Source organism: Peromyscus maniculatus, chromosome 4 (genome assembly GCF_049852395.1).
Source record: "Peromyscus maniculatus bairdii isolate BWxNUB_F1_BW_parent chromosome 4, HU_Pman_BW_mat_3.1, whole genome shotgun sequence".
NCBI lineage: Eukaryota > Metazoa > Chordata > Mammalia > Rodentia > Cricetidae > Peromyscus > Peromyscus maniculatus.
In genome coordinates this window covers 158,866,227-158,889,560 of record NC_134855.1, presented here as the reverse complement: position 1 = coordinate 158,889,560, position 23,334 = coordinate 158,866,227, and the positions used below count along the sequence as shown (strand labels likewise).

General features: G+C 47.0%; 1 protein-coding gene across 2 annotated transcripts in view; it reads left to right on the top strand.

Moving 5' to 3' along the window:
* Positions 1-4,002: 4,002 nt before the first annotated feature.
* Zbtb46 (zinc finger and BTB domain containing 46) overlaps positions 4,003-23,334 on the top strand; it is a 91,563-nt gene continuing 72,231 nt past the window's right edge. Inside the window, exon 1 of one of the 2 annotated variants that reach the window (XM_076571412.1) lies at positions 4,003-4,181. The gene's annotated coding sequence lies outside the window, so the exon portion shown is untranslated. Of the gene's footprint in view, positions 4,182-4,406; positions 4,594-23,334 lie in introns of those variants that run through there. The other variant, XM_076571413.1, reaches the window with a different exon arrangement.

The following is a 23,334-nucleotide window of genomic DNA, read 5'->3' as shown; positions in this document are numbered from 1 at the left end:
GGGGCAGCCATGGGATTGGCAGGTAGCCCTTGGCCTGGAGCAGCTCTGGAGGACAGTCTTGCAGAGGCCTGGACAGGAGGGCAAGTCCAGATGGCTCTAGACCTGGCCAAACTATGCCCAGGAAGCCCATATTACAGAAGCCTGGGTGAGGAGCTCCTCCCATGGCCATGGATTGGTCTTTGCTGCAGACTGAGGCAGGATTCAGTTCCACTACAGGGGCCAGGATGATGTGTGGTGGGCGGGTCCCAGTATCCCCAGCCCACAGCAGTACTCTTTCTTCCCTCCCTGCTCTTGGCCTCTCTAGATAGGGACTTCCAGCAGAGTGCTGGAGAGGGCAGGGACAGGTTTCTGGAAGGGGGCAGGACTCTCAGGTCTGTTGCCATGGGGACGACTGAGCAACACCACTGGCTGGAGGATAAACAGGCAGTCTCTCTGACCAGTGACTGAGACAAAGACAGCTACAGAAAAACCAGCTGGGGGTAGATGAGGAAATGCTGCCTTGGGGGGAAGATGCCTAGCAATGACAGGGTTGGTGGGGTGGTACCTCTACTAGATATGGAGGAATATTTGCTGTTCTTCTGGAATTTTCTTTTCCAAAGCTCCTCCCAGGCTATTGCTTACAAAGCAGACCCTGAGGCTAAATGCAAGTAAGTCCCTGATCTCTATTGTTTCACAGTTCTTTGCCTGAGGTTGGGCCCCTTCTTGCTCCTCTGCCCCTTGAAAGCCACACGGTGTGTTGATGGAGGGCAGGTTACCAGTAAAGCACATAGGGGTCTCTAGGATTTACAGAGGATGCTGGGCCTGGCCAGCCACATGGCACTCTTAAAGGCTATCATGGTGGTGTTCCAGGTACTTGGGATAGAAGGGGCCCATTCTGAGGGCCTTCTATCAGAAAGCACATTCATGGCCTGATCAGCTTCTGCACCCTTTCTTTGGCCCCCAGAATGTGTGGCCTGATGCTAATTCCCTTCATGGATTTGGTATGTTCCTTGATGGTCTCCTGACATGCTCATACAGGTAGCTTGGGGTGAGTTTTTGGTTGTTGTTATTGTTTTTTAAGATAGGGTTTTAAAGAATGGCCTGGATCTCACTTTGTAGACCAGGTTGCCCTTAAACTCAGAGAGATTCATCTGCTTCTGCATCTCAAGTACTGGAATTAAAGGTGTATGCCACCACACCTGGCTCAACTTTTTTTTTATTTGTATTTGTGTGTGTGTGTGTGTGTGTGTGTGTGTGTGTGTGTGTGTGTACATGTGCAGCTGGCTGCCTATCAAGGCCAGAAGAGGGTGTTAGATCTCTTGGAGCTGATGTTATAGGCAGTTATGAGCTACTCCAACGTAGATGCTGAGTGAGAACCAAACTTGGGTTCTATGCAAGAGCATTAAGCAAACAATATTAAACACCGAGCTATCTCTCCAGCTCCTGGGGGTAACTATACCATGGTCTCAACCGATAGCATGGACCCATGTGGCTGCAGGACACTGACCATCTGTCTGTCTGTTCACATTTTCTACTGCTTACTGTTGATAGCCAGGATCATGCCCATCTTCATGGAACCTTCCCAGACCCCTGTTATGGATGCTGAATGCCATGATCAGAGTGTAACTGAGGCCAACCTATCTGTCCATTCTTGAGAGTCATCTCTAAGGCAGGTCACCTGGTGTGAGAAACTGTGAGTTCCTGAGCCATTCTGGTAACACATCAAAGCAGACACATTTAGACACTTGGGCCAACTCTGCTATGACTTCCCTTACCCTCACATCTGCCAAGAGGTTGCAGTTGCTGCTGTTTGGGTTTTTAAACAATTATGGGGTTTATTAGCTTGCAGAACAGTGATAGTGAGGAGATAAGGTGGGTCTGTCTCATCTCAGGGGGTTGTTCTTCAATCTGTCTACAAGCTACTGTATTGTCTTTATGTCTAGGCCTTGTATCCTGGTGCTGGCTTTTGGAGCAGAAAATATAGGAGTCTTGGTCCAGTCACTGGTAGTGCTGCTGGGGTGGAGGTGCAAGAGTGTGTATGTGTGGAAAGGGGGTATCTGCTCTGTCCTGGCTCATTTCAGAAGTCAACAAGAGTTCCTATGAAGATGAGTAGCCCTTTGGCATATGGAGTGGGCCTGTTAGTGTTAGACACAGGTGTGGTTGTCATAGGCTTCCTGAGCAATGACTGAGCTCCACTGTGTTTGTGGGCAAGGTTCTTCTATTGCTCCCAAGTTCTGCATGGGAAACAGACAGCATAAACATCAACATGATCCTTCTTGAATGTGTCTTGGGTGCCTAGTTACCTTGAGAGAAACTAGGGCTCTCTCTGAGGGAGAGTGAACTTAGAGGTCTCCTCATGCTTCACTTTCTTCATGAGCAGCAAACAGAGACCAAACTGAGAAAGGGGATGGTCTGAAGGACTATCTACAGTCAGTGTTCTTTGTCCCCTCAGAGGGAGTTGTACCCAGACCGACCCTCGGATCTTCCCGGAGGTCAGGAGCGGTAGTCAGAACTGTGCTAGTCCTACTTCTCCAAGGATAGGCACACTGAGGAGGGCAGGATTGGGGTGTGTGTGTTGGTGGTGGTGGGGCTTGCTTCAGACCAGTTGTGCCAAGAGAGTCCTCCAGCAGAAAGAATGAAACTAGGGACACCTGGGCCATGAGTGCCAGCCTAGGTGCCTGGCGAGGGGTGGGCAGGGCATGTGCACAGCCATCTCCTGTAGGGAATATCCCTGGCTTTCATCTCTGACTGCCAGACCTCTGCTCGCCCTTGCTCACTCAAGGAGAATCTCCTCCTGCCAGCCCTCCCACTGCCGCCCATGAATGCCTCCTCACACAACATGAGAAATCCTCCATCAGGGCGGGCGCCTCCCACCTCCAGAGGAATTTCGCGGCGCTGGCCCCTCGAGGAGGCAGGGCGCAGACAGCCTAGGGCGCCTTGCGATTGGTTGGCCCAGCAGGGCTCAACTCCTCTAAGCCCCTGGCCAGCTACAAGCTCACCTCCTCCCCTCCGCTGTGCCCAGCAGGGAGCGTGGTGGCCTTTAACCCCGGCGCAGGCCAGCCAGGAATGTACGCTACCCGTTCCAGCTCCCCAAAGGCTCGAGGACACAGAAGGCAAGAAAAGACGCGCGGCACCGCACCACTGGGGGCGGGGTGTAGAGACCCATCCCTAGCTATACGGGAATCGAGATGCGACCACTGGTTGGGAGCTGCTGGCCAAGACAGGGTTCTCGCCACTTGTCTGAGCCCCACGCCCTCACCAGCAGCTGGATGACAAGACCGACGTGCGGCAGCCAATGCTCCTAGTTGGCCAAATATGAGTACCGTTTGCAGGCACCGCCACGTGGCCCGCTTCTCAACGCGCGCTTCTCTGGGAGAGCGCCCAGGTCCCCGGATGGCGGGGGTGCAGAGTGACCAGCTCCTTCAGGGCACCGCGCCCCTAGAGCGCGTTTTCTCCGCTCAGCATGAGCCCCGCGGAACCGCCATGGCGCGCCTGGAAGTCGCTAAGTTTGGGAGACGCGCGTACGGCGACGGCTCCTCGGGGTTCGGAGACAGCCATGACCCTGGGTCTCGTGCGTCCCCAGGGACAGGCGCTCAGACGACGCGGGGTGCGCCAACCCGACCCTGCTGCGGTGCCCTTGTCCAGCCCACCTCTCCCATCAGGTGGTCTCCGTCTGCGCGATCCCGCAGGGCGGGAGCGTCGGACCCACGGACCCCATTCCTTGCCACTCGCAAGCCCATGGGAGGGGGCTTCCCACAATGCCCAGCGAGCTCCAGCCCGCACTTCCGCTGTCCGGCCCCGCGGGGGGGCGGTGGGCCGCCGGAGCACCGGCGGCTACTCGGCCCCGGCCAGTCCGCTGCGCCCTGCCGCCGGAGCGGGGGGCGGGGCCGGCAGGCGGGGGCGGGGGCGGGGCTGGGGCGGTGGCCGAGGCCAGGGCGCAGCGTGGGCCAATCAGCGGCGTCCGGGCGCGCGCCGGGGGCGGGGTCAGGGTCCGCGGGAGGGGCGCGCGGGGGCCGCGGGGCTGGAGCAGCTCGGGGGCGCGCGCCGGCCTGACGGACGGACGAACGGACGGGCGGGCGGACCGAGCCACCCGGGCGAGCGCGCAGCTCGGACCCTCCCGGACGTAGCGCTCGCTGGTGGCCGCGCGATCACCGGTCCGCGGCCGCGGCGCCCGTCCGCGCCGGCGCCCCATGGGGTCACAGGTAAGCTGCGCCAGCTTCATTGTCCGCGCGGCCGGGCTGGCACACCACGCCGGGGCCGGGGCCGAAGCCCTGGCCGGAGCCTGGGCCGGGGCGGGGGCCGGGCAGCTGCAGCCCTGGTTGCTGTGAGCCAGGGCGCGCCCCCGCCCTGCCACCGGCCCCGCCCCGTCCCGCCTCGCGGGGGCGCCCTCCTGGGGGCGATGGCGCCCGGGGACAACGCGGACGGAGACCCAGGCCCGTGGGGCCACGGCCCCAGGGGCGTGGGCGGGGCGGCGCGGCTGATCCCCGCGAGGCTGATCGCAGAGGCGGCCGCGGTGCGGAGCTGCCCGACCCCTTGGCCCCCTGGCACCTCCGGCAGCCACCGCGACCGCCGGGGTCCTTCTTCGTCACCTCCGAAAGGGGAATTTTCCAGCTGGTAATTTCTGCTGCGTCAACGCCTGGCCCCAGGAGGCAGCCCGGGGGCGTCCCTGCGCCCCCCGCCCGCGCCGCCCCGTGCGTCCCCCGCCCGCGCAGTGGAGCCGCACCCGGACCCGCCCGCGCCGAGTTTGCCAAGAGTCAGAACTGCGGGACGTGAGCCCTGGGGGTCTTGGGGGTCATTGTCTCCCTAGAAGCCGGACGCCGGTCGTTTTAGATTTCCATTTTAATCCTGGGCCGAACTAGGGTGCAGGGCCCTCCTGGTGCGGTGGAGAGGGGAGCGCAGAAGAGACGCGGCGCTCGGAGCGCACGGGGCGCGCAGGGGAACCCGGTCCGCTATGAGTCGCGTCTTTGTTTCCCAGTAAATAGACCTGTCAGTTTCACAGGTTAGCTAAAGTCAGTGTCCGACAACTCAACCCCGAGGGTATAAACGGAATTTTCTGCACCATGGAGAGGGTTCTGGCTATTTGGGGGATTCCCTGATATGGCTAGCGATTTCACTATTAGTAGGCGGAACCAGCCATACACAATAGAACTGAATCCGGGAGCCCGGGAACAAGCTAAGGATAGATAATTTCTAATCCAAAGAAATATAAACAGAAGAAAGTTTGACTGAAATTCTCAATGAATTTCCTCCGGCTCTCAACGCTACAATCTCAGCGTGCATTTAGAGAAGGTTACAGTGGCAAGATTGTTATCAGCACGTTTAAAGAAATGCTAATTAGAAAATGGGTTTAGTGAACTGTCTCCGCACTGACACCTGTGCACGCACGGAGCACTGGTGTGGGTGCATTGTCTTGCTTGTAGAACACTGGATTGGATCCATTCTCTAGGCTAACTTCCCATTTGGGTGCAGATTCGCGAATTCCGCTCTTGCTGATCCTTGTCTTGCCTGTGCAAGGCAGTGTTTCCACTCAGCAAGAGAGTAGTTTGCTCACCAAAAGGAAATTTATGGAAGGGTTTGCATGAGAATAATGAAACAAAGTTTCATTACTAGTAGGATTATTGGTAGGATTCCTCCGTTTTGGTGTGTTTTGTGATATTAGGTACTTTGAACTGAAATGTTTAGAATACATCTCCCGTATTATTGCAGAAAAGATTAAGCAAGTGATAGTGGTTCTAACGAAGAAGTTATTGCAGATAGAAGTTTAGCATTATCTTTGAAAACCTTGTAATTGTTCTCTTATTATTTTTTTCTGAAGGGGAAACCACGTTGGGGGCAATTGCCAGTTTTCTCTTTAGAATAGTAGAAAGAACTCACTTTGGGTTTCTAAAAATCCAAGATCCAGTCTCACCTCAGGCCTGCCCGAGGACATTTAAGCTTTTCACTGACACTACCTTGAATGTAAAAATTTTGCTTTGCTTAGATAATTCTGTTCATGTTCCATTGCTTTATGTAAATGTAAAGCTGTCCTGTGTCCAGACCCCAGTCTCATCTCTTTCTGACTTGTCAGCTGTTACCAGGGCCACTGGTGACACTCAGTACCCTGCATCAGCTATGCCAGGATCAGGCCAGTTCTGTCCACTTCTGTATAACTACCGATGCACTCAGTAACAGGGAAATGAGAAATACATATCAAGAAGTGGAGAAAATGCTTCAAAGATTCATAGAAAATGCCTGAAAGCATGAGAAGTCTGTTACTGCTGAAGATGTCTTATTTACAAATACTACTAAATTAAATATATTTTAACAGTGAACTTCCCAACTTTCTCCTTGCATGGGAGTTTTCAAATTAAGGAAAATTGGGCCACTCTGTCCCTGTGGTCTGGTTTCTGGGGCACTGATCAGCTGCTGTACTGTACTCCATGAGGTCTTAGACCAGCCTCTGAGAACTGAAGAGGCCCATTTAGTGCATAGGGCAGAAAAATACTTGAGCTAATTCCTCACAGTGTAGCCACTTTCTGTGCTTAGACACCCTCTTAGCTGTGAGAAGAAAATTTTAGAAACAACTGTCTCCATTTAATTTACACACAGGGTCCTAGCACCTGCCTTTACAGCCGTTTCAGGAGCTTCATGTTTTGTGTTTTTTGTTTCCCTTCTCATTTTTTTTTTTTAAAGTAAGCTTTTTATTCTGCTCTAAAGACATATTCTTATTTAAATTCTCTGGAGTGATGGGTGTATTGTTAAGAATTTCCCTTTGAAGCTGGGGCAGTGATGGTGCAGGCCTTTAATCCCAGCACTTGGGAGGCAGAGGTAGGTGAATCTCTAAGTTTGATGCCAGCCTGGTGTACAGAGTGAGTTCCAGGACAGCTAGGGGTACACAAAGAAACCCTGTCTTCAAAAACAAAACAAAACAAAACAAAGAATTTAGAAATTGCCTTTGACTCTGTCCCTTGACTGGGAGTGGGTAGAAATATTTGTTCCTAGTGTTTGCTGAATGGCCTAACCCCTAAGAATAAACAGATAAGGGAAATGTTCTATTAAGACCAAAAGACAAGTCTTTGAAACACTGCCAACTTGTTCTAGTCATGGTTTTCTTGTCTTGTTGCTGCTCTGTCTTCGGCTTGACCAGTTCTGGTCTTGAACTTGTCGTGAGAGCTGGGCTCTGAGAATATGGAATATGGTAGAGGATTAGCTCTTTTCTTTTCTCCTCCTCTTATTTATATATATATTTATTTTTGAGATAGGATTTTACTCTTTAGCCCAGGCTGGCTTCAAACTTTGTATGTAGCTTAGGTTGGTCTCAAATTTGAGGCAACTTTCTCTTAGTCGTGTCTGGGTGTCCCCCCCCCCCCAGGGTTTCTCTGTGTAGCTTTGCGCCTTTTCTGGAACTTGGTAGCCCAGGCTGGCCTCAAACTCACAGAGATCCCCCTGCCTCTGCCTCCTGAGTGCTGGATATTAAAGGCCTGTGCCACCACCGCGCGCTTCTCTTAGTTTTTTTAAGTGAATTACAGCTGTGTACCACCACACCCAATCTTTTCTATTTATCCTTTTGTTTTGAGACAGGGTTACACATGGTCCAGGCTGGCCTCAAACCCACTATGTAGCTGAAGATGCTCTTAAACTCCTGATCCTTTTGTCTCCTCCATCATGTATATTCTAGATCAAAGGTGTACACCATCAAGCTTGGCTTTTCTGCTATAATTGCTTAGCCACCTTTTTATTTCCCTCAGGCGGTATTTTGGTTTACTAGTGTGTGCGTAATGGTATTGCTTGTAGGTAGGAAAGAGAAAACACTTTCTGACAGGTTATTCTATGAACTGACTGAAAGGAAAGCAAAATAAGTCAAATTTGACTTAAGTATGACTTATATAAGATTTTATGTTGACTAATTGAATTTCAGAGTTTCATCAGTGACATTTAGCTTTGATTTATATTTTTAAATTACTAAGTATTTTATTTTTATTCATTTGTTTTTTAAAAACAAGGTTTCTCTATGTAGCATTGAGATTAAATTTATGTGCCACCACCACCAAGCAACTAATTCTTTTAAAAACAATTTGGATTAAAAAAATTACTAACCTAATTATCAGAGTAGCAAGCTGGGACACATCAGTATGTTTTTCATCTCAGCACACATTGAGCTTTTTGTGTTTTGACAGATGTACTTTCTGAGTTGTGTAGCAGACATTCTGGCTTTCCTTCCTTCATTCTTTTTTTTTTTTTTTTTTTTTCTCTTCAGTTTTTGAGACATGGTCTTGCTATGTAGCCCATACTGGTCTGGAACTCAAGATCCTTCTGTATTCTGAATGCTGGGATCAGAGATATATACACCATCATGCCTGTCCCTGGGGTTTCTTTTGACTGTTTTTAGAATTCAGAACCTGCTATGGACCAGACTTTAGTTCAGTCTGGGGACACAACACAATTGATATGACAATAAATGCAGGTGAGAAGAATCTCAGAGAATATAGGCAAGATGAGGACCGGTCTTGAAGTTTCTACAGGTAACCAGAGGAAATGGCTTTCAGCATTCATTCAGAGCCGGCACTTCCTTTGCTTCATGGATATTGGATTGCTGGTGAGAGCTGGCAGATCTGGGACAGAAAGGTAGTCATGATGGGCATGAGACATGATTAAGTTCATATTGTACCTTTTATAGCTTGTCTTCAGCACACAGCCCTTCCCTATGGGTCTGATGGGAAGACCCCTTTTTGCTTTTTAAAAGCAGGGACATGGTTCGGCAGCTGTTTTATTGCTGTGTGTACAGGTACCCAGATGGTATACTGAGTTTCTTCTACATTTTCTGCTAGTAGTTCCCCAACTTTTGGTTGTCATTTCAATTGCCTATAAAATAGGAAAGATGCATGAATTCACATGAATGATGTATTTTAAAAGATATCTTGCTAGGTGGTGGAGCTCGCCTTTAATCCCAACACTCTGGAGGCAAAGGCAAGCAGATCTCTTTGAGTTCAGGTTAGCCTGGTCTACAGAGTGAGTTCCAGCACAGGCTCCAAAGCTACACAGAGAACCCCCAAAAACAAAACAAAACAAAAAAAGATATCTTAAGGGGGCTGGGGAGATGGCTCATGGCTCAGTGGTTAAGAGCACTGTTGCCTCTTTCAGAGGACCCAGGTTTGATAGGTTCGATTTCCAGGGTCCACATGATGGCTCACAGTCATCTGTAACTCCAGTTCCAGGAGATCAAACTTCCTCTTGTGGCCATGAAAGTGGTGCACATACATACATGCAGGAAAACACACCCATGCACATAAAAAATTTAAAAATTATCTTAATTTAGTCAGACATGGTGGCATGTGCCTTTAAGCCCTGCGCTCAGGAGGCAGAGGCAGGCAAACTTTGTGAGTTTGAAGCCAGCATATTTTACATAAGTTCTAGGCTAGCCAGAGTTACATAGTTCTTTAAAAAAAAAAAAGTATGTGACTTAATTTATGCAAAAGTTGAGATAATATTGCTACTTGCATGAGGTAGATGTTTGTAAGCCGTTTTTGTTTCCTTCATTGATTCATATCCTCTAATAATTCTGAAGAAAGTATCATTTCTTGCACTTAATACAAAATGTTCCTCTTTACTAATATATAGTCTATCCCTATTTCTATAGGTTCAGACAAAGTTGCTTTTGTATTTTGGACCGTGTACGGAGGGTTTAAGATTGATAAGTGTGTGGGATTTAGTTTAGTTTTGGTTTCAGTGGTGGTGATGGTGCTGGGTATTTGACTCAAGGCCTTCTACTTATTCTACCACTGAGCTGTGGTAGAATAGCCCAACATGTCTAAGAGCTGTCTCTATGAAAAGTGGATACACTTGGGTGACATGGCCCCCTTGCTTGTGAACAGGTTACTTGTCTTAGTGTAGGACACTTAGAGAACTGGAGGTTTAACCTACAGTCTTTGATAATTGTCCATTCTTTTTTTTAAGGTTTACATTTATCTATTTGTGTGCGTGTGCGTGTGCGTGTGCGTGTGCGTGTGTGTGAGAGAGAGAGAGAGAGAGAGAGAGAGAGAGAAAGAGAGAAAGAGAAAGAAAGAAAGAGAGTTCCTTCCTACCTGCCTGCCATGTGAGTGGAGGTGGCCAGAGGAGGGCATCAGATCCCCTGGGGCTGGAGTTAGAAGTGGTTGTTCTCAGTGTGGGTGCTGGGAACTGAACTCGGGCCTTCAGGAAGGGCAGCAAGCGCTCTTAACCACTAAGCTATCTTTCCAGCTCCAGATATTTTCTGCTCTTAATGTTCACTTGTACATATCTACTGGGGCTTGGAGAGCAAAGCAATAGCTCTTCATTGGTAGAACAGTAATTTACCCAGACATGGCATTTACCTATCTGCAGTGTTGAGTGACTACTTCCCCTGATTTTTTTGAAATAATCCCACCAAGAGTTACACAGATGACATACTGTTGGGTTCTGAAGAATTCTGAAGACTTGTCAGATTTGTGGGCTGTGGGGTCACAGCCAGACAACAGGTTTTTTAGAATCATCTATAATAGTCTTGATAGTCAGCCACAGGCACCTGCTCAGTAGAGGTTAAGAAATGGAGTGAGTTGTTGATGAGATAGTTCAGTGGGTAAAGGCATTTGCTGCCCATCTCCTCCACTTGTGTTGAAATCTCCAGACCCACAAGGTAGGAGAAGAAAACTGACTCCTGCAGACTGTCCTTTGAATGCCACATGTGTACTATTGTGTTCACTCATACACTAAATACATGAAAATAGAAATGGAGTTAAGGACTGGGGGTGTAGCTCAGCACTGGAGTACCTGCCTACCATTTGTGAGGCCCTGGGTTTCATCCCCAGCACCTGGGTGAGTGGGGAATGAGGCCTTTCTGGCTGTAAAGACAATAGTGACAGAACCAGAAAACAAACTTCACATTACCAGCTGGGTAGAGTGGGGACATCAGTCTTGGAGGAACAGAGGTGAGGGGTTGGATTGCTTACAGCAAAACAGGCTCAAGGTTTTTTTGCACAAAACTTTGGTGTGTACAATTTCAGTGGGGTTGTGGTTGCTGAGTGTCCTCCAGTCCCTGAGATCTCAGGATGGTCATCCCAGGAGGTTCAGGTCTGGCTTCTTACTGGACTGTCTCCACCATATATCCATTGAAAATGAGCTGTAAAAAGAAAGTGGTCCACAGTCTTGGTGCTCAAAATAGGTCTGTTCTGTGTTCTCATTCTATCCCATTTAAAGCGCTGAGGCCTGTGAGTGGCAGTATGCTTTTATTTAGGAAGTTCAAAGCCAGTTTGGGAATTTCTGAAAGAAGAAATTACTCATCTTCATTTAAAGATGAGGACAAACTGGGAATGATTTGCTGGTATAACTGGCATTCTTCATTTTCCAATTTTAAGCAGAATCTGTGACCTTCTAAATACTTACATTTCCTTATATTTCAAGGGTACCTGCTCAACTTCAAGATGATCCTGATGCTTGGACTTTATGTATATGGTTATATTCTTCCAGGAAGCCAAAACACCTGCCTAATACTCCATACTGAGTGTCTGGTCATGAGGAAGCCTTGGGTCACCTAAGCCTCTGCTGCATTCAAGATCTCTTTTTTTCAGATAAAACTTTGTCATTCATAGTAACCATTCCTTGGCCAGCATTTCCTCATATCCACAGAAAAAGGGTGGTTACAGAGATCAAGTGCCTAGAATGCCAGGGCACCGAAGGTCAGAAAGATACTGGGACAGAGGAAAGGAAGATACAGAAAGGAAAAAAGTATTATGGGGAACATATGATTATGGATGAAGTGTCCTGGATTACTGTCTTTTTCCTTCTTCATGTATTGATGCTCTTAGTGGGCTGCATTTCTGTGGCTACTGTGCATATAGCATGTAGGTACTATGAATACAGTATATTTTCATTGTAGTTTATTGAGTGCTATGTGTGCAGTGCCTTGATGATTTAAGTTCAGAGTGTGGGCACTGTGTGTGCAGTGTATTGATAATGTGAGTTCAGAGTGTGGGTGCTGTGTGTGTGTGCAACAAATGACTGTTAGTGTGAGTGTTTGTATGGATGGTATGTGGTATGCATGCTTTGTGAGTGCTGTGTGTGCAGCGTGTGAGTACTATGAGTTCAGAGTATGGGTACTCTGCATGCAGTGTGTGGCAGCTATGTGTGCAGTAGGATAAGTACTTTGTGTGCCCTGTATTGATGCTTTGTATGGATATTTAGATGCTATGTGTATATTTTGAAGATGTGTGTGCAGTGTGTGAATACTGTACATACAGAGAGTGGATGCTGTGAGTGTTATTCTGTTTTCCTTCATTGACTGATACCTGTTCCTGAAAACATGTTTTCAAATCCAGCATGGGACTATGAAGAAGCTGCCAGTCCTGATGTATGGCTGAGCCTGGTCCTGTGGTCAATCAGAGAACCCAAAGGCTTGTAAACCTCGTCTTCTGTAGTCTACTCATTGGGCCTCAGAAGCCACTACATCCCTCAGACTTGTTTTTCATACTTGCACATGTCAGCTCTGGGGATGTTTCCAAGGCTTTCAGCAAATTCCCAATTGGGATCTATGTCCCACAGGAAAGGGTTGTACCCTGGCAAATGTTTGGGGGTTACTTCGGGACATTGGACTGCAGCTGGGAGGTGCTCAACAGGAGGTGCCCCTCCTTCCTGGCTGCCTCAACTTACCAGAACCATTATGGCAGCTGTTCTGTGTAAGGGTGTCAACTTCCCAGCACTTCTCATATGCCAGTTCCACTGGATCAGCTTTCTTCATCTATTCAATGTTAACAGCACTGAGAATTCTCTGTACATTGGAGTTGAGTATAGAAACTTTCTCCTGTAGAAACTTTTCAGGAGAGAAAGTTAAAGAGTTTTTGGCTCTTGCTGTGCTCACTGAGAGATTTTCCTGGGCAGTATGACTTGAGCAAGCCACCCCATGGTCTTGTGTTCTGAGAACTTGGAGTAATATGAAGATACTATTTCCTGGGATTACTAACCCTGAATCCACTTATGTGATTCTGAAGGGGAACTAAGAGAGTCAGGATATTTAAAACACACAGGTGCTTATTAAATGATAGGAATGCTCCTGCCTGAAACAAATGAAAGAGTTGAGATTAATGACGCTCAACAATTAGATAATCCTTCCCCCGCCCCCAAGACAGTGTTTCTCTGCATAGCTTTGGCTGTCCTGGAACTCAATCTGTAGACCAGGCTGGCCTTGAATTCATAGAGACCCACCTGCCTCTGCCTCCCAAGTGCTGGGATTAAAGGTGTGTGAACCACCACTGCCAGCATTGCTTTTTTTTTAATGTGTGTGTGTGTGCATGCACATATGTTTGCAGGTGTATGCGGAAGTCAGAAGTTAACCTGTACTGTATCTCTGAACCCAGACTCTTTGCAGAGCTTTATAAGGACGTACTTTCCAGCCTTACTACAAAACTGCTCAATGAGAACTTGGTGGCTGAGGCCATGTGGGTCCCAGATGAAGATTGCTAACACCATCTCAGTCTGTGGAAGGTGGGGTGCCATGTGTGTGGGTGTCATGTGGGTGGGTGCCATGTGTGTGGGTGCCCATTTAGCTTTCAGTACTGCTTAAGAGCAACTACAAAGTACTTCACATATAATTTTTAAATTAATTAATTAATTTAGTATTTTGGAAGCCAGAAGTCCAAGATCAAAGTGTCATCAAGTTCCCTCTACTGTGGCCCAGGAGAATTCTCACTTCTCCCAGTATCAGATGTTGGTAGCTGTTCTTCCTTTATAGACTCATTTCTCCATCCTCTGACTTCATCTTCACGTGACTTTCCCCATTGTGTGTCTGTGCACAAGGGCACCCGTCTTAGTGGTTTAGATCTACTCTACTTTATGAGGAGCTTATCTCAACTTGACCATGCCTACAGAAACCATTTTTCCAAATGAGGTCACATTTAAAACTGCTGGAGGTTTTAACAGCTCCCAGACCTGTTCAGCTCTGACACTTTCCCACATAGATATTGCTCAGTCTAGCATTTATCAAGGCCTCTCCAAGCATTACTAGCTGTCACCTTCCTCAACCATGATATCCTTGATGGTCTTGTTATTTGCAACAGAGATGGCAAGTAAGCAGCAAATCAGCTAATATGTACTATAAACCTGCACATTCCCCAAGCCTATGGCAAGCAGGGGGTTAGCAGTGAACAGTGAACCAGACACTGTGGTGAGGGTAGCAATGATGTAAAGACAGATTGGGGTGTCTCTTTTAGAGACAGAACCCTGGAGGGAGATGCAACAGAGGAAGGAACAAGGAGGGATGAGACTGACATTCTGAATGTGATGAGTAGAAGTGGAGCCCCGAGTACTGGCTGGCAGCTGGAGGCAGCTGAGCTGTTGAGGCTGTGCATGTGTCCCCATCCAAAGCAGGGTTTGGGTCCCATGTTTGTCATGTTGCCGCATTTGTTTCCATCTCTGCCACCAGGTCATATTAGGTTCCTGGCTATTTCTCTTCCTTGGGCGGTAGATAATTCCTTGCAGCCTCTTTCAGAAAAGCGCTTTGTGGGAATGTGTATGGTAGAGATGAAACCCAGGGCCTTGACATGCTAGGCAAGTGTTCTGGGACTGAACAGGGCCCCCAGCCCCAAAATGGCATTTTAAATATTTTCCCTGGAAACAAGAAGCAAATCCTGAAGTATAGTTATGGAAACTTGGAAAGATTTGGTTTATGATATAGAAACATTAAATAATTTTGTTGTGTGATGGGTCTGACACTCAGTTTTTTTTTTTCTGACACTCAGTTTTGAGGTACAGATGGATATAAAGAGCTTTCCAGCGTTGCAGATATAGCTTAGTTGGTAAAGTACTTGCCTAATATACATAAAGACCTGTATTTGATCCCCAGCATCCCATAAAACCAGTTGTGGTGGGCTGGATATTTGTCTTAGTTACAGTTTCTATTGCTGTGATGAAATACTATGACCAAAAAGCAAGTTGGGAAGGAAAAGGTTTATTAGGCTTACATTTCAGCATCGCTGTTCATCACTGAAGGCATTCAGGACAGGTACTCAAACCAGGGCAGGATCCCAGAGGCAGGAGCTGATGCAGAGGCTATGGAGGGGACCTGCTTACTGGCTTGCTTCCCCTGGCCTGCTCAGCCTACCTTCTTATAGAACCCAGGATCACCTGCCCAGGGATGGCACCACCACCAATGGGCTGGATGATACCCCATTGATCACTGAATGAGAAAATTCCCTACAGTTAGATCTCAAGGAGACATTTCCTCAACTGAGGCTCCTTCCTCTCTGATGACTCTAGCTTGTGTCAAGTTGACACACAAAACCAGCTAGTACAGTGTTGCAACATGCCTTTAATCTGAGCACCTGGGAGGCAGAGGCAGGCTGATCTCTGAGAGTTTTAGGCCATTGTGGTCTACACAATGAGTTCTAGGCCAGCCAGAGAGTTAATCATGAGGCCCTAACTCAAATAAAAACAACAACAAAACCAAACAAACAATAAACCAGTTGTGGTATCACACACCTATAATCTCAGCTCTTAGGAGATGAAGATAGGAGGGTTAGAAATCATCCATAGCTATATAGTAAGTTTGGGGCTAGCCTAGACTATGTGTCTTTTTTTGTTTGTTTTTGTTTTTGGACACAGAATTTCTCTGTATAACAGCTCTAGCCTTGAAACTCACAGAAATCTGCCTGTCTCTGCTTCCCAAATCCTGGGATTAAAGGCATTCACCACCACTACCTGGCTACACTGTCTTTAAAAAAGAAAGAGTAGGGAATGGAAGTGGAGAAATGGCTCAGTAGTTAAGACTGTTTCCTGTACAAGTCTGCCAACCTGAGTTCCATCCTTGAAACTGTAGGAGGCATGTAGATACTTGTGCTCATGGAACCCATGCAAAAGTAGGAGAGAACTGACTCTCTATATAAAAAATTTAAAAAGAACATTCCAAGGTACTTACGGCAGCCATGGTCAGCTGTGAAACTGTGGACTGTCTAAAATGGACTCCTATGGTTCATCTTGCAGCACTTCTTGGACTGAGAGATGGGAGTTGCTATCTCTGAGGGTCACTTTGAGTGTGGCCCTGGCTTGAGGTGAGGGACCAAGCAAGGTAGGTCCTTCTGCAGATATGAGTAGGTCTTCCAGGGTGATAAGGCAGCTAGAAGATAGAAACATCTGTAGAGTCGGGTACCAGGTTAGAAAGAGTCTGACATACTTGCTATTATCGCTTGATTACATACTTTTCCAATTTTATAGAAGTGACATTTGCTTATACCTTAATTGTATTAAAAAATAACTTCAGACAGCCTGGCCAGATGACTGAATTGGTACAGTTGCTAGCTGCCAAGCTTGAGGACTTGAGTTTGATTCCCAGATCCCACATGGTGGAAGGAGAGAACCAGGACAACAGTAAGTTGTCCTCTGACCTCTATACCCATGCCATGGCATAGTGCTCACTCTGCATAAATATATAATTTTAAAGCTTTAGACTTTTTTTGTTGTTGTCTTGTTTTGGTTTTTTAAGACAGGGTTTCTCCGTATAGTTTTGGTGCCTTTTCTGGATCTCACTCTGTAGACCAGGCTGCCTTGAACTCACAGAGATCCACCTGACTCTGTCTCCCGGGTGCTGGGATTAAAGGCATGTGCCACTGCCACCACCTGGCTTTTTTGTTTTGTTTTTTCCAGACAGGGTTTCTTTGTGTAGTTCTGGCTGTCCTGAAACTAACTCTGTAGACCAGGCTGGCCTCGAACTCACAGAAATTCACCTACTTTTGCCTCCCAAGTGCTAGGATTAAAGGCGCCACCACCACCTGGCGCTTTAGATGTTTTGAATGCACACAAACTTAGAAAACATGTCCCTGTCACCGACTGCAGTGATCTCTAGGATTCTGCTCTGCTGGTTTCACTTATCTCCCTCTCTTTTTTTTTTTTCTTGAATAATTGAAAGCAAATCTCAGACATACAGTTTTGTCTTTGAGCACTTTGCCCTGTAGGGCTAGCATAGCAACACACCCAGAAACTCACTTGCCCCACATTGAGCATGCCCAGGTTGAGTCCCTGTTTTCTAGACTATCTCATGGTGGGGTAGGGCCTCTGAGCTTTTTTTTTTTCCCTGGGAAGATTCCCTCTTTGCTGTTGAGGAATCTGTCCTGTGGTGTTTTCTGTGTGGGGTTCATAACCTAGTGGCCTGGAACAAGTGTCCTGGGCTAGAGTAGTACCAAAAGGAAACTGGAAGTACAAACTCACCTTTAATGGGTAAGTCCTTCTGATGATGTGTAATAATGACATTTTCATCTGAATTCCAATTTCATGTGTTTTTTAAAAATTTAAATTTATTTGTGTATATGGTATATGTGCATACACAGAGGCCAGAGGAGGTGCTATCATTCTCTGCCTTGTTCATTTGAGAAAGGAGCTCTGGCTGGGCAGTGATGGCGCACGCCTTTAATCCCAGCAGAGGCTGGTGGATCTCTGTGAGTTTGAGGCCAGCCTCGTCTCCAAAGCCAGTTCCAGAAAAGGCACAAAGCTACACAGAGAAACCCTGTCTCGAAAAACAACAACAAAACAAAACAAAACAAGAGAGAGAGGGGGGGAGGAGAGGGAGAGAAGAGAGAGCTCTTCCTGAACCTGGAGCTAAACTAGTGGCCAGCAAACTCCAATGGTCCTCCTCTAAGTCTTACACAGCATTGGGGCTACACGCATGTGTAGGCATGCCCAGCTTTTTACATGGGTTCTGGAAGTTTGAACTCAGGTCCTTAAGCTTTCACGGCAAGTGCTTTTACCTGCTGAGTCATTTCCTCACCCCCAACTGAATTTCTCTCTCCTCTCCTCTCCTCTCCTCTCCTCTCCTCTCCTCTCCTCTCCTCTCCTCTCCTCTCCTCTCCTCTCCTCTCCTCTCCTCTCCTCTCCTCTCCCCTCCCCTCCCCTCCCCTCCCCTCCCCTCCCCTCCCCTCCCCTCCCCTCCCCTCCCCTCCCCTCCCCTCCCCTCCCCTCCCTTCCCCCCTCCCCTCTCCTGTCCTTTCCCCTTCCCTCTCCTGTCCTTTCCTCCTGTCCTCTCCCCTCCCCTCCCCTCCCCTCCCCTCCCCTCCCCTTCCCTCTCCTGTCCTTTCCTCCTCTCCTCTCCCCTCCCCTCCCCTCCCCTCCCCTCTCCTGTCCTTTCCCCTCCCCTCTCCTGTCCTCTCCTCCCCTCTCCTCTCCCCTCTCCTCCCCTTCCCTCCCCTCCCCCTGTCCTTTCCTTCCTTTCTCTGCGTATGTATGTGTGTGTGCACGTGTGCACCTGCAAAGGCCAGAGGACAACTTGAGGGATTCAGTTCTCTTCTTGTACCATGTAGAACTCAGGGATAGACCTTGGGTGGCAAGCTTGGTGGCAAGCATCTTTGCCCAGCATCTCTTTGCCCTGGTCCTACTTTTAAAGATAGGTGTACCTTTTATACTTTAGCCAAAAGATCAAGAAGCAATACACATTTGCCTTTTGTTGTGGAGACTCATATGGATTCTTTGAACGATCACCTATGTGATGATAAACCCAAGTTTTAAAATAACTTAGAAACCTGTTTTCTTTAAAAAATTCTAAATTTGCTATTGGCTAATAAAGCACAGGAATGTCTTGTGAAACTTTTAACCTCAGAAATGTCTCAGTCCTCTCATTTTAAGCTGGTTTCTACTTAACTTTTACAAAAGCACAAATTAGATGTATTTCTCCTTCCCCTGGCTTTGTAACTCAGCATGACCTTGAATGACCTTCTTCCTCTACTTCTGAAGCACTGGGATTACAGGAGCAAGCAAGTCACTACACCTGTTCCCCCCTTTAATGTAGGAGATGGATGTGTAATATTGTTTAAATATAGTATTTTCCAACTAGTGAGGATTTTCTTAGGAAAAGATTGCCATTTTAGTGGTCAACACTAAAACTTACTTTTAGATGTATAGGATTATTTCTTTTGATTTTGTTTGGTTTTGCTTTCAAGACAGGGTTTCTCTGTGTAACAGCTCTGGGTGTCCTGGAACTCACTCTGTAGACCAGGCTGGCCACGAACTCACAGAGATCCACCTGCCACTGCCTATTAAGCACTGGATTAAAGGCATGCACCACCACCACTTAGCTTTTTAAAAAATATTTCAATGTATGCTTCTCTTTTTGGAATTAACTTATTTTTGCTGCTGTTGTTTTTCCCCCTTCCAGATAAATGGCCTTTATCCATAACAAGCACTACGTCTAAAAACATACTTATTCAGTTCCTCCAGGAAAGTAGAGTTGATGAGCTAGATATGCAACTTGAGGTGCAGGGTTTGGTTCCTCCCTGGAACTCAGGGAGGAAAGTAGGCTTGCACAGTGGGCCACTGCTGCTCTCTGATCTACCATGTGGCAGGAAGGGAGCTGTCATCTGAGCAGGGAGGAACTGAGTTAAGGAAGTACCTGACTCAGCCATCACAGAACCCTGGTAAATGTCATTGCTTGCCAATCTAGGCATGTTAAGGTCACAGGATATTGAACACCCAGGTGACCCATAGGCCATCAATCTAGGTCTAAACCATACACCATAAGTTCTGTATGAGCCAAGGCATCCTGGCTCTCACATTGCTTGTGGTCTTGAGCACAGGGCTCCCGGAAACCTTGCACTAGATATGTGGTGAGGGTACATCCTGCCAGAGCTACCCACAGGCTTGCAGGGGATCTGGAAAGTCAGTGCTTTGGGCAGCTTCTTTGTGAGGAGCAGGTAGTTTTGGGATTCTAGGTGGCATAAGGGCAATAAGCCTTACCTGACCCATGGCCTTCATGTTAGGGAAGTTTGTGGGGAGTCACAGGTACAGGCTCTGCTTGGCCTTCCTAGCTCCAGCCCTCACAGGAATAGGGACTAAGGAATCTTCTCATATTGGTATTGGGTTTAACCTCCTGTGTACTGACATCTCACTTGGTGGCCATATCTTCATGAATAAGGAACTTACTTTTTCAGGGAAAGGGGTTGAAGCAAGTGTCTTGAGTCTGACCAGTAGGCCTGTCTCACCCAGGGGGTTGGGGAGATACACTCACACACACACACACACACACACACACACACACACACACACACACACTGCTATTTCTCTCCTGGTTCCTATGCAGTTAATTCCATATGAACTGCTGAGTGTCAACACGAACAGCAGTCAGTGCTCATCTAGTTGGAGTCCTCAGCCATATTCTGATTGTTGGGAATTTGGGAGTTTCTTGCTTTTTTTCTGATATACAGTAGTTCTTAGAACAAAAGAGGTTTTGGGTTGTTTCCTTTATATCATAGAGTACTAAAGTTAGAGCCAGTGGGCCAGAGGTGCATCCTGGAACTGGCTGATTCAGGACAGGAAGTATCACTGTCTTTAAGTATGTAGGACCTCACATTACTTTGATCAGCTTCATAAAATATAGTTAGACCTCTTGGAGATCTTTTCTTAAAGTCCACTATATTGTTCATAATTTCTTTAGATGTTTATTTAAAGTTTTAACATTAAATTAAGCTAAGCTGCCAGTTTCAGAATTAGCTTTGACCTTAAAAGAATAAAACAAGCTGGGTGGTGGCAAAAGCCTTTAATCCCAGTTCTCGGAGGCAGAGGCTGGAGGATCTCTGAGTTTGAGGCCAGCCTGGTCTTCAAAGTGAGTTCCAGGACAGCCAGATCTGTTACACTGAGAAATTTGTCTAAAAAAAAAAACAAAAAAAACAAAAAAACAACAACAAGCAAACAAACAAACAAAAAGAACAAAACAAACTCACAAGTGGTGGCACATGCCTGAAATCCCAGGGGTGGAGGCAGAGGAATCAGATGTTCAAGGCCTCAGCCACGTGTTTGAGTTTGAGACCAGCATGGCCTATATGAGATCCTGTCTCAAAAAATACAAAGGCTGGAGAGATGGATGAGTTGGTGGTTAAGATGACATACATGTCATGTAGCTCACAATCATCTGTAACTCCAGTTTCAGGAGATCTGATAACCTCTGGCCTGTGGGCACCTATACTTGTGTGCGCCTACCACTACACAGGCTCATACACGTACACATAATTAAAATAATAAAATAAATCTTTAAATTTTTTTACAGGAGTTTAATTTATTTTTATTTTTATTTTATGTACACTAGTGTTTTGCCTGCAAGTATGTCTAGATGAGAGTGTTGGATTCCATGGAACAGGAGTTACAGACAGTTGTGAGCTGCCATGACGGTGCTGAGAATTGAACCTAGGCCCTCTGGGAGAGCAGTCAGCACTCTTTTTTTTTTTTTTTTTTTTTTTTGAGACAGGGTTTCTCTGCGTAGCTTTGCGCCTTTCCTGGAGCTCACTTGGTAGCCCAGGTTGGCCTCGAACTCACAGAGATCCGCCTGCCTCTGCCTCCCGAGTGCTGGGATTAAAGGCGTGCGCCACCACCGCCCGGCTATCAGCACTCTTAACTGCTGAGCCATCTCTCCAGCCCAATAAAATAAATCTTAAAAATAAACAATAACTTAATCCTAGCACTCGGGAGGCAGAGGCAGGCAGATCTACAGAGGCCAGCTTGGTCTACAGATAAAATTCTAGGACAACCAAGGCTATACAGAGAAAATTGTCTTGAAAAACCAAAGCCAAACCAACCAACCAAACCAAATAATAACAAAACCAGGCATGCTGATGTACACTTGTAATTCCAGTGCCTCAGAGACTGAATCAAGAGGATTGTCATGAGTTGGAGAACAACCTAGACTACATAATGAGTACCAGGCCAGCAAGACCTTAACTTAAAAAACAAAACAAAAAAGAGTAAAGGAGACTTTGAGGGTTGCCTGGCACCCCCAGCTAAAACTGCATAAGGTAGTCCTGATGTCCTCTCCTTTTATCAGTCTTAGGTAGAGCATTGAACAGGTTTGCTCTTACCCCAGGAGGCTCAGACCCTATGGGTGGCTTCATTGTTCCTCTGACTGTAATGAAAAGGAATTCAGGGTTCTTGGTGCCCAGCACCACTGAAATGTGTACATACATTGTCAGTTTCTGAAGCAAGGACTGCAAACTGCTGGGGGTGACACCAGGTAGGCCCCCTTTTGAGAGCTTTTGATATTTGCTCCCTCAGAGGGACTGGACCTGCTTGGTCTTTCTTTCATTTTCTCTCCTTTCTTTATTTCCTCCCTCCCTCCATTTCTCTCTCCCTTAGCATTGAATCTTGCTATACAGCCTGTATATACCATGGAAATGGAGAAGCCACGGTTGAAAAAGGATCATTCTGTGTGAAGACCTGTTTGCTTACTGTTCATCCATTCAATGACTCTTTGTGATCAGATGAGCACCTGTGTCTGAGAGGCCTGTGCCTGTGCATCAGGAACTTTGAAACCAGAGGTCAGATTGCTGTGGGACCACGACAGGGACTCTTGGGCTCAACCACTAGAAGATTTCTAAGCAGCATCTGTACAAAAATGGATTCTTGTGCTTCCCACTAGTGTAGCTTATTTGACATTCTATTTGAAGTTATTTGACTTATTTGAAATTCTATTTTATTTATTTATTTATTTATTTATTTATTTATTTATTTATTTAGAGTGTCATGTAGCCCAGGCTGGCCTTGAATTTAATGTATAGATAAGGATAACCATGAATTTTTGATCCGTCTGCCTCTCTCTCCCAAGGGCTGGGATCACAGTGTATGACACTATGCTTGTTTATGTGGTACTGGGAATCGAGTCTAGGGCTTCCTGCATGCTATGCACACACTCTCCCAACCCAGCTACACTCTCAGCTAGTGTGGCTTGTGGTGGTATTGTGTTCCCCAAAATATTGTGCACCCTAATAAACTTATCTGGGGTCAGAGACAGAACAGCCACTAGATACAAAGGCTAGAAAATGGTGGCACTCACACCTTGAATCCTAGCATTTCAGAGGTAGAAATCCCTCTGGATCTCTGTGAGTTCAAGGCCACATTGGAAACAGCCAGGCATGGTGACACACACCTTTAATCCCAGAAAGTGAGCCTTTAATCCCAGGGAGTGATGGTAGAAAGGAAAGATATATAAGGCATGAAGACCAGAAACTAGAAGCATTTGGCTGGTTAAGCATTCAGGCTTTTGAGCAGCAGTTCAGCTGAGACCCATTCTGGATGAGGACTCAGAGACCTCCAGTGTGAGGAAATCAGACAAGCTGAGGATCCGGCGAGGTGAGATTGTGGCTTGTTCTGTCTCTCTGACCTTCCAGTGTTCACCCCAACAACTGGCCTCGGGTTTGATCTTATTAATAAGACAATTTAAGATTCATGCTACAATGGCTTCTAAGGAAGAAGTGAGAAGACTCAACTAGAAGACCTCACTACTCACTTGCAAGCACAGTGATCCTAGAATGTGCCCAACTTCCTACTGAATCCTGTTTGAGTCTGAGTGGCCAGGAGCTCAAGTCACCATTCTAAGCCACAGCATTTAGCTGTATTAAAATGGGCTTT